The 11,194-nt window shown below is 55.3% G+C and overlaps 1 protein-coding gene across 1 annotated transcript in view; it reads left to right on the top strand.

The window, feature by feature from the left end:
- The first annotated feature begins 4,290 nt into the window (after positions 1 to 4,290).
- Positions 4,291 to 11,194, top strand: part of ARVCF (armadillo repeat gene deleted in velocardiofacial syndrome) — a 47,705-nt gene continuing 40,801 nt past the window's right edge. The window contains exon 1 of the mRNA XM_011986025.1: positions 4,291 to 4,348. The gene's annotated coding sequence lies outside the window, so the exon portion shown is untranslated. The remainder of the gene's footprint in view (positions 4,349 to 11,194) is intronic.

The following is an 11,194-nucleotide window of genomic DNA, read 5'->3' as shown; positions in this document are numbered from 1 at the left end:
GACTGGTCACGGTGGCTCATGCCTATAATCCCAACACTTTGGGAGGCCAAGGCAGGCAGACAGATCACATGAGGTCAGGAGTTTGAGACCAGCCTGGCCAATATGGTGAAACCCGGTTTCTACTAAAAATACAAAAAAATTAGCTGGGCCTGGTGGCACACGTCTGTAATCCCAGCTGCTGGGGAGACTGAGGCAGGAGGGTTGCCTGAACCCGGGAGGCAGAGGTTGCAGTGAGCCAAGATCGTACCATCGCACTCCAGCCTGGGTGACAGGGCGAGACTTAGTCTCAAAAAAAAAAAAAAAAAAAAGCCAGAAAAGGCCGGGCGCGGTGGCTTAAGCCTGTAATCCCAGCACTTTGGGAGGCCGAGACGGGCGGATCACGAGGTCAGGAGATCGAGACCATCCTGGCTAACACGTGAAACCCCGTCTCTACTAAAAAAATACAAAAATTAGCCGGGAGCGGTGGCGGGCACCTGTAGTCCCAGCTACTCAGGAGGCTGAGGCAGGAGAATGGCGTGAACCCGGGAGGCGGAGCTTGCAGTGAGCTGAGATCCGGCCACTGCACTCCAGCCTGGGGGACAGAGCGAGACTCCGTCCCAAAAAAAAAAAAAAAAAGCCAGAAAAAAACAAGATGAAGTCTTGGGTTACTCTGAGGAGACACAGTATCAAGGATCCCTTAGTAGGCTTTCTTGGCTCAGGGGCTTCACATCTTGGCCTATTTCAGGTCAGGAAGATGACCCAGAGCTGGTGGATGCCTGGGGCCACAGATTTCACCCCACCCCATAACCAGTTAGGCACAGGCCCGTCCCACTGCCCCTGCTGATTGAGGGACTGCCGTCTCTTGCAAAGCAATAGGGAGCCGAGCGTGGCCACCAGAGGGCAGCTGGGACCGCCATGGCAGGCAAGACTGGCTCCACCCAGCTTCCTGCAGCAGACCAGGACCCTTCCCCAGACTACTGGCTGGGATGACCAGAGCTCGGCCTCTGAGCTGCCTGTGGAGGGCCTGGAGTTGGAGAGGAGCCAAGCAAGTCTCCTTGGTGCCCCTTACATGTTTAGTGCAGGCAGCAGGAGGTCTGAAGGCCAGGTGGTGGGTGACCACACACAGGCTCAGTGGGGATAGTGAAAGAATACCTCTGTGCCTATGTAGCCCCAAAAGTGCAGCATCCTTCAAGTGTGTGCCCAGGGGCCTCCCAGGCCTTCCCAGGTGTGGGCTGTGTTTCAATGTCCACAGTAGAAGTGGGCGTGTTCTCACTATGTGCCCAGAGTGGCAGCAGGCCCAGGAGAACACTGGGTTTTGCTGTAGGAGACACCATTGTCATTGAGCAGCAAGGACCTTCCCTGTCCAGTGGCCACGGGGCACTCCACGCATCTGCCTGCGTTGGCTGTTACCAGGGCATGTTCTCAGCTACCTGCAGTCAGTGTCACCTCCCGCTCACAGAGCAGGAAGTGAGGAGACTTGGGGAGGGGGTGACCTGATGAGACCACATTTCAGGGAGTGCAGAATGAGCTCACCTAGGCTCCTCACTGCCTACCCAGCCCGGGCTGCATCCTCCATCCCAGTTCTGGGCCTAGTGTGTACCCATGGGAGCTGCCCCGTGCTGTCAGCCATCCAAGGGGCTGTAGCTTGCTAATCTGGCTATGTGGCCTGGGCCAGGCTCATGCCCCAGTATGAGACCTCTCAGCTCTTTGGTTGGATCATGGATACTGTGCCGGAACCACAGGCCTTCCTAGGGCATCAGTGGGGTGTAGCCAGGGGCTGGCAGAGCCCCGTGGCCAGCCACTGGGTCTAGAGAGTTTCGTGGGGGTTCCCATGCCAGGCCATCCTCACTGGGGGAAAGGGCCCAATAAAGGGTGTGGTCGTCCCCCGGCCTTGAGGCGTCTGGTACTGGGTCCTTGGCCAGGCAGGTGACCTCAGAGCCTGCAGAGCAGCCTTGAAGTGGTACTCGGGGGGCTCCCCAAGGTGAGCACCCCCCTACCTTTCCATATGATCCCATCACTAGTTCTGCCTTTACATCACTGTCCTGCCTGTCATCCCTCTATCTATCCTTTGCCCAGAGCTCCCTTAGGTTGGCCACAGATGCTCTGCTCTGCCCTTGCCTGTACGATGCTGCTGTGGCTAGTGTACCCTTAGGAAGGAGACCTGCAGCTCTGGCTGCTCCTACCATCCAGCCTCCTGTGGTGCTGCTGTTCTGTGCTCCCACCCATCTCTTTGGGGAAGCCCTCTCCAATGCCTCACTTGAACCCCTTCCCAGGGTCTCCTGTTGGCTCTCCCATATGGTTGCAGGTTCTTGGCCTGGCTGGACCCCATGAGGCGGGAGGCCCATGAGGAAAGAGCCGTGTTCTTCTTTGGCCATACTTCCCCATCTGGGTGGGGGACTTTGGGAGGCCCTGGGGGCAGGAAGACCTGAGTTAAATCCTGGCCCAGCCACTGTCTGGCCTGGACCCAGTTTCTCCATGTGTAAAATGGGGTGTGTAGCCAACGTGAGGCACCTGGTGGTGTCCATGAGATGATGGCTCGCAGCCAGTGTGTCGTGAGTCTGTGGCACATGGTGACTCCTCGGGAGAGGCTGGTGCTTATCAGGGCTGATTTTAAAAAGTCACATGGTTCTCTGTGGTTCAAAACCTATGTGAACACTTAAGCTAAAAGCAGAGGTTTCCTAGCAATGTCACACTCAGAGCAAAAGCTGGTTCCTAAGCCTCAGACCTTGGAGTAGGAGCAGCATCTCTTCTTGGGGACGCAGTGCTGGTGGGTGGGCTCCCAGCCGGGCCTGCCCCTCTCAGGCACACACACACACTCATATTCATATGCACGCACATGCATATGCACATGTGCCTGGCTTGGTCCCTGGTTCTTCCCTGCCTCAGGCCCCATGTCCCACTCCCCATGATCCCACCCTGAGGCGTAGCCTGTTGCCCACCCTCACTTGGACCCCTTCCCACGATGAAGAGGCTGTTGGGAGACAGGAAGACACACCGTGGGGGCGCCAGAATGGACCATGACCACAAAGGACTATTGGGCAGAGCCTCAGAACCGTCTAGAAAACACCATAGAGCTGGGGGAGAGAACTCTCATTACCCATGTTCCCCAGAGACGGCCTCCCGTCCGAGGCCCAGCCCTTCCCTGTCTGTCTGCGGTGTCTTGTTTTTCATTTTTACGACATGAACATTCTGGCAACATCCCCAGGCCTAGATATAACGAGAGGGAATGTGTCCCTCGGGCCATTGGCTGAGACAGGAAACCGCAGGGTCCTTCCCTGAGGAAGGCTGAAGGCTGTGTGAGCACAGGCACCCCCTTGTCTCCTGCTCCAGCCGATAAGCCTGAGCACCACAGGCTTGAGTGCCAGGTCCCCCCATCCCAGACAAATGGTCATTCACACCTGGCTGGGACCAAATGGTCATTCATACCTGGCCTCAGCTCCAGGGCCAGGAACCTGCCTGCTTCCCAGCCTTCCCTGTCCTGGAGACTGTTGGGGGCAGCTGCCTGCCTCCGAGGGCCCAGGATCTGTGTTGGCCTCAGGGAACCTCAGGAGAGGCACATGGCCTGGCCTACAAGGCAGGAGCAGACTCCAGGGAGGTAGAGCAGGTGCCTTGTGGGGTTATGAGCACCTGCATGGGCCAGCAGGACCCGAGCCTGGCTACCCTGGGGTGGGAGTCCTCCTGCTGTGCTGTGTGTGATGGGGAAGACATCATTATCCGTCCACATCTCTGAAGGATCACGTTCCTGAAGGATGGTCAACAGCATTAGAAATGCTGACAAGGGGCCGGGCGCGGTGGCTCAAGCCTGTAATCCCAGCACTTTGGGAGGCCGAGATGGGCGGATCACGAGGTCAAGAGATCGAGACCATCCTAGCTAACATGGTGAAACACCGTCTCTACTAAAGAATAAAAAAACTAGCCAGGCGAGGTGGCGCGCGCCTGTAGTCCCAGCTACTCGGGAGGCTGAGGCAGGAGAATGGCGTAAACCCGGGAGGCGGAGCTTGCAGTGAGCTGAGATCCGGCCACTGCACTCCAGCCTGGGTGACAGAGCCAGACTCCGTCTCAAAAAAAAAAAAAAAAAAAAAAAGGAAATGCTGACAAGGAACCCTGGCAGCCCGGTGTCAACTGCAGTCCTGGACACGTGGGGACAAGAAGGTACACATGAGTGTGTGGTTATGAGTCGGGAGCATCATGGGATGACCTTCAGGTCAGGCTTGACAAGGTCCTGCTTAGAGGACGGTCTGGGCCTGTGTACCTTTATCCAGCAGGGACTTACCAGCTGGATTGACCTCACTTGTGCCTTCTGGTTTCTCTGCAGGAGCCAGAGCCCGCAGGGTGGGCGTCAGGACATGCTGATCTCCCCTCAAGACAGGTGAGTGGCCTGGGTTTAGCTTGGGGACATCCTCTCCCACATAGGACAGCGGAGTGTTTTGGTGGGCCTGGAGGGTGGGGGTGACAGGGATGGACTGTGGCCGTGGACATGGTGTGCTCCTGGTCCTTCTCACCCTGGGTGGGCACAGCTCCTGGCCTGGACAGGGTGGATGTGAGGGCCTCCTGCCTCCCAGCTTCAGGCCAGTTTCTTACTGGCCTGAATATGGACAGCAGCCACAGGTTTGATGTCTGGCTTTAGGGACAAGCCTGTTTGGGGCTGGCTGACTAGGTTGCTAGTTGATGTTGGTTTGGATATTCACTGGGTCTGCTCTTCACCTGCCTTAGCTAGGATGCCAGCCGCAGTGGCATCCAGTATCGGCACAGCCTACTGGGCCAGGCCTTTCACTTGCCCCTGGGAGACTGGAGCCACAGGGACAGAGGATAGTCCTGGAGGCCAGGCACACAAAACTTTGTCTGAAAGGGTCAGAGAGTAAGTAATTCAATTTTGCAAGCCTTATGGTCTCTGTCACAGTTGCAGTGCTCTGCCATTGTGGGATGAAAATGGCTGCAGACAGCCCGTAACTGAATAGTCTGAACGTGCTCTGATCACAGCCATAGACCACATGGGAGGACCAGCCGAGAATGTCACTGCTCAGGACATTTGGCTATGCAGGGTCTTCTGGGTTGGGACAAAGAGGCTCAGGCAGGGTACTTGGGTTGCTTGTGGCACAGGGGATGGGGCGTCTCAGGGTGGCAAGAGGGGCTGTCCCACTGCCCTTAACTCCTCATAGGCCACCACACTTCAGGGAGATGGTCAGCCAGATGCCAAACGACAGCCCTGGTAACAAGGCCCGCAGGAGGGTGGTTGGCTGGGCAGGTCCAAGGCTGCCCAGGCACACTTACTCACTTTCCCTCCTGTTGCTTGCTCCTTTCTTGTCCCTCCTTTTCCCTCCCCCTTCCAGTTCTTGGTCTTCTCTGTGTTTCTCTGTGGCCCTCTCTGTGCCTCTTTCTCTGCCTTTCCCCATCTCCTGTCCTGCCCACCTGGAATGTGGTGATTGTTTATTCCGGTCTGCTGTGGTGATTGATTTGTCATGTCTGCTCTGGGCGCTGGTGTGGTGCTGGCCTGGGCAACCTGGGCCCTGGCTTGTGGCTGCCTGCTCTGCTGGGCCCTGGGGTGTGGTCCTGCCCACAGCAGGAGGGAGCCTCAGGGCTCATCTGGGACAGGGGCTGATGTAAACACCCATGTGTTGCCATACTCAGCACCCACTCACCCAGCCTCATGTTGAGTCCTGGGCATCACAGGCACATCAGGCCCAGTCCTGCCCCTGAGGAGCTCCCAGCCGGGTTGAAGAGACACACAGAGAAACAAAACAACAGACAGAGAAACCAGTGGCCAACTGTGGAGTTACAAGATAGTGATGAGTAGCAGGGCTCCCTTAGGAGGAGGAACTGGGAGGGTGTGATGGGGTAGTGCACGCTGAGACCAGGCCTGGGTGAGAAGGGCTGGTGGGGACACAGATGCCCTGCCCTTTCGCATAGCTGACCAGCAGTGGTGTCCTGTCAGAGATCAGCACCAGCCTGGCCTCCTCCATCAGCCGCCGTGTGCCTGCGGGGTGTTGCGGCCTCGTCTCCTGTGGCTGCCTGGCCCCTGTGCCGGGCTTTCTCTTGGGTTTTGATGGGTTTCTCAGCTGTCGTATGAGTCCTTATATATAAAAGATATTCATTCTTCACTCATTTTTCTGCCTGCTGTACATTTTTCTCACCCTTTTAATTTTCGTTTATGATCATTTTTGATGTCAAAAATGCTTCACATTTTATGGTGAAGTCTGTTGGATTTTTCCCCATTTTTATTTGATTTTTTAATTTTTATTTTTTATTATTATTTTTTTGAGACAGAGTCTCACTCTGTCGCCCAGGCTGGAGTGCAGTGGTATGATCTCGGCTCACTGCAAGCTCCGCCTCCCGGGTTCACATCATTCTCCTGCCTCAGCCTCCCAAGTAGCTGGGACTACAGGCACCCGCCACCACGCCCGGCTAATTTTTTGTATTTTTAGTAGAGGCAGGGTTTCACCATGTTAGCCAGGATGGTCTGATCTCCTGACCTCGTGATCTGCCCGCCTCAGCTTCCCAAAGTGCTGGGATTACAGGCGTGAGCCACCGCGCCCGGCCTTTCTCCATTTTTAGATATTCCGTCACTCTGTGTAGTCAACCCTCTCTAGCATATAGCCAGATAAACATGCACCTGTCTTTTCTTCTAGAAGGTATTTTTACTTTAGTTTTGTACACAGGACTTAATCTGTCTGTCTTAGTCCATTTTGTGCTGCTGTATCAGAATACCTGAGACTGGCTAATTCCTGAAAAACAAAGACTTATTTCTAACAATTCTGGAGATGGGGAAGTCCAGCATTGAGGGGCCACATCTGGAGAGGGCCTTCTTGTCGTGGCATACCCCAGGACCAGGAGGTGGCAGAAGGGCAGGAGCACACATGAGAGAGCGCTGAAGGAGGCAGAACCCATCCTTTTATCAGGAACCTACGCCCGAGATAACAAATCCACTCCCACAGTAACGGAATGAATCCATTCATGTGCAGATCCCTTGTGACCTGAACAGCTCTTAGAGGTCCCACCTTCAACACTGTTGTGTTGGGAATTAAGTTTCCAGCACATGGACTTTGGGCACACATTCAGCCCATAGCACCAACTAGTATTTATTCTGATGTAAATGGGCAGCAGTGATTTAACTTTGTTTTTACAGCTGCATCTGAACTGTTTCCTTTTTGTTTGTTTGTTTTAAGACAGAGTCTCCCTCTGTCACTCATACTGGGGTGCAGTGATGCATCCTCAGCTCACTGCAACCTTCACCTCCCAGGTTCAAGCAATTCTCCTGCCTCAGCCTCCCGAGTAGCTGGGATTACAGGCGCCTGCCACCATCCCTGGCTAATTTTTGTAATCTTTTTTTTTTTTTTAAATAGAGATGGGGCTTCACCATGTTGGCCAGGCTGGTGTTGAACTCCTGACCTCAGGTGATCCTCCCATCTCAGCCTCCCAAAGTGCTGGGATTAAAGGCATGAGCCACCGCGCCCAGCCTGAACTGTTTCTTGACTAGTGTCTTCTGTCATTAGAAAATGGAAACGCCCCAACGCTTTCATGTCTTACAGTTTGTGGTTGCCGGTGTTGTAAAGATCGGGGTGGGGGGCCTCCTGGCTGTCGGTCTGCTGGCAGGCATCCCAGATATCCTGTGTGTGCCTCTGGGGGTGTGTGTGGTCATTCTCTGGGGGTGTGTGTGGTTTCTCCTCCCTGGGACCTGTATGGGACTCCCTGTGAGCTGGCACTGCTGGAGCAGGCCGGCTCCCCTGTGAGGGTTGTGGTGTGCCTGGGACCCGTTTTCTGAGAATAAGGCTTGGGCCCCCACAGCCACCTGGCCCTCTCTGTGGGTGCCTGGGCTTTCGATGCTGTATGCTAAGGTTGGGGGCACAGCTGGGACCTCGGGGCCCACAGCCCCTGAGCCAGCCTGTGGTGAGGGGTGTGACTCTCCTGACGTCAGCTCACGTGGCCTTTCATGGGGAAGCAGGAGGGTGTCCCTTGCCCAGGCTGCTGGGAGGAATGGCCTCATCCTCGAGGGTCATGGGCTCCAATATCCTTGTCACCCGAGGCAGAGTTGTTACAGGAAAGGGATCCTGATCCAAACCCCAAGAGAGGGTTCTTAGACCTCACGCAAGAAAGAATTCAGGGCGAGTCCACAGTGCAAAGTGAAAGCAAGTTTATTAAGAAAGTAAAGGAATAAAAGAATGGCTACTCTACAGACAGCAGCTCTGAGGGCTGCTGGTTGCCCATTTTTATGGTGATTTTTTGATGATATGCTAAACAAGGAGTGGATTATTCGTGCCTCCCCTTTTTAGACTATACAGAGTAACTTCCTAACATTGCCATGGCATGTGTAAACTGTCATGGCGCTGGTGGGAGTGTAGCAGTGAGGACAATCAGAGGTCACTCTTGTGGCCATTTTGCTTTTGGTGGGTTTTCGCCAGCTCATTTACTGCAAACTGTTTTATCAGCAAGGTCTTTATGACCTGTATTTTGTGCCGACTTCCTATCTCATCCTGTGACTTAGAATGCCTTAATTGTCTGGGAAGGCATCGCAGTAGGTGTCAGCCTCATTTTACCCTGCTCCTATTCAAGATGGAGTTGTTCTGGTTCACATGCCTCTGACAGAGGCACTGCCAGACCAGGGGCTCATGTGTGTCCTCTTTGTGTCCCAGCCTTGGGCTGGTGGGCAGGTGGTGGTCGGCGATCTGGCTGCTGCATGAAGACCTTATCTTTGTAGCTGGAGAGCCTGGTGTAGGCTGGCCAGCCACCCCCGCTGTGCCGCCCCTTGTTCAGGATGACTCGTGGCTGGTGCTGAGGTTGTGCTATGGGGTCAACCTGGGGAGGCCTGCAGTGCCAGGACACCAGCAAGGGCCCTGGCCATGCCATGCCCAGGGACTCTCCTGAGCTGTCCACGGGCCGCAGTGCAGTGGCTGTTTGGTGCATTTCATCCCCCGTGTCTACCCCAGCTCTCACCTCATCCCTGTCCTCCCTGGAGCATCCCAGGCCCCTGGGCTTGCCTCTCTGGTCCCTCCTTGGGCCTCCTCTGGCTGCAGTTGGCTCTGGCTGTTATTGAAGCCTCCCTGGGCTCAGGCTGGGTGCCTGACCCACAGCAGAGGGCATCCTTTGAGTCAGGTCCAATGCAGTAGGAGTGTTCCTGTGGGGGTGCCCCCCTAAAGCTCAGATTTGGGGAGCCTAAGACTTCTCTCACCTGCCTGGCAGAGGACGTGGGGATAGCTATACGGTGTGAGGCTGGGGAAGATGGGGGCTGGGCGCCCCACACCCCCTCCCCTGTGGCCCATCTTGCCAGGTTGACCATTTTGCAGTTGATAACTTCGGTATTTAAAATAAGCCTTTAGTTAAACTTTCTCTTTTAAAAATATTTTTACTCTTCTTGAAATTCTAATTAGGCCATTTACACATCTGAATTTACTTGCTGCATTTTGCAAGATAATGATGCTGCAGAGATGGCTACCAACCCCATCCTTGCTGGGCGCGGTGGCTCACGCCTGTAATCCCAGCACTTTGGGAGGCCGAGGCGGGTGGATCACAAGGTCAGGAGATCGAGACCACAGTGAAACCCTGTTTCTATAAAAATGCAAAAAATTAGCCGGGCGTGGTGGCGGGAGCCTGTAGTCCCAGCTACTCAGGAGGCTGAGGCAGGAGAATGGCGTGAACCTGGGAGGCAGAGCTTGCAGTGAGCCGAGATGGCGCCACTGCACTCCAGCCTGGGTGACAGAGCGAGACTCGTCTCAAAAAAAAAAAAACAAAAGAAACAACCCCATCCTCCCAGTCCTCCCCAGGGCCTTTGCTGTGTGCCCTGGGGGGAGGTGCTGGGTGCCCCCAGGGCCCATCCAGGGGGTCCATAGTGCCTGGAGGGCCAGTGAGTGTACAGGTGGAAAAAGTGAGGCCAGGTCACTGAGCAGTCAGGGACCGCGTAGGTGGAGAGGTCTCACCCTGGACAAGGTTCACCCTTCACTAGGCAGCGTCTCCCTCCTCAGAGGCTCCACCACACCCACCCCAGGCCTGGAGTTGAGGCCTTGGCAGTGCCATAGACGTGTTTCCTGCATCTGCTGGGCCAGGCTCCCCTGGGTGTGCCTGAGAGGCTGAGAGCCAAGGAGAGGCCAAGACACCGAGTAGCAGAGGCCAGGTGACTGTGGTGCCAGCACCCCCACTTTTTTTTTTTTTTTTTTTTTGAAACAGAGTCTTACTGTCACTCAGGCTGGAGTGCAATGGTGCAATCTTGGCTCACTGCAACCTCTGCCTCCCGGGTTCAAGTGATTTTCGTGCCTCAGCCATCTGAGTAGCTGGGACTACAGGCACCCACCACCACACCTGGCTAATTTTTGTATTTTTAGTAGAGATGGGGTTTTGTCACGTTGGCCAGGCTGGTCTCAAACTTCTAGCCCCAAGTGACCTGCCCACCTCGGCTTCCCAAAATGCTGGGATTACAGGTGTAAGCCATCATGCCTGGCCCTTTAAATAATGAAGCAGTATGTGTTTGTTTATAGAAAATGTAGAAAACACAGTAAAGGAGGAACAAAAACTCATGCCTGTTGCAGGCGCACAGCCCAGCGCACCTGACCTCCCCCACCCTCCCCGATGTGTGCTTTCTAAGTGTGATGTGTGCCATGGTCCTGTGCCCCTGGCACTGCCCATCAGCGCCCCCTGTTGTCATACCCTTGGTGTCCCACTGCGCTGGGCTTGCCTCTCCTCTGGCACCCCAGCTCCTTCCCCTCCAGGCTTGCTCTTTTCCCAGGTGTGTTCAGGAGACGGCTTCCATCTTGGGCGTTCAGGCTGTTTCCAACTTTTCTCCACCATCAGGGCTGCAGCAACAAACATTTCATGCCCTGAGTAGCTTTTCTGTATTTGAACAACTTGGGCTTGACCTTGAGGTCCCAGTGGGGCAGAAGATGTGTGTGTGCTGGGGGCAGAGCATTGGTGGGATGATCAGACACCAGGGATACCAAGGCCTCAGGGAGCAGCTGAGGGAAGGGGCCCCAGCAGCCCCTCTCCAGAGAGACAGCCACTCCCACCTTCTGCAGACAGCGCCTGCCTGGGGCCCTGCACTGAGGACAGACCCCCCAGTGGGAAGACAGACAGCGCAGGGATCTGCCCCTTCCGTGAGGTGCCGCTACCCTGTGCATGGCTCCATATCTGTGAATTAGGAGCCCAGATCCCCCAGCGGGGGTGTGTGAGGTGTGAGGTGACACACTTCTTGGTTTGCTATGGCATCCAGGCCATCCTCGGCCCGGAGCTGGTC

Source organism: Mandrillus leucophaeus, unplaced genomic scaffold (genome assembly GCF_000951045.1).
Source record: "Mandrillus leucophaeus isolate KB7577 unplaced genomic scaffold, Mleu.le_1.0 Scaffold291, whole genome shotgun sequence".
Classification (NCBI taxonomy): Eukaryota; Metazoa; Chordata; class Mammalia; order Primates; family Cercopithecidae; genus Mandrillus; species Mandrillus leucophaeus.
The sequence above is the reverse complement of the archived record's forward strand: the minus strand, read 5'-3'. Positions and strand labels throughout refer to the sequence as shown.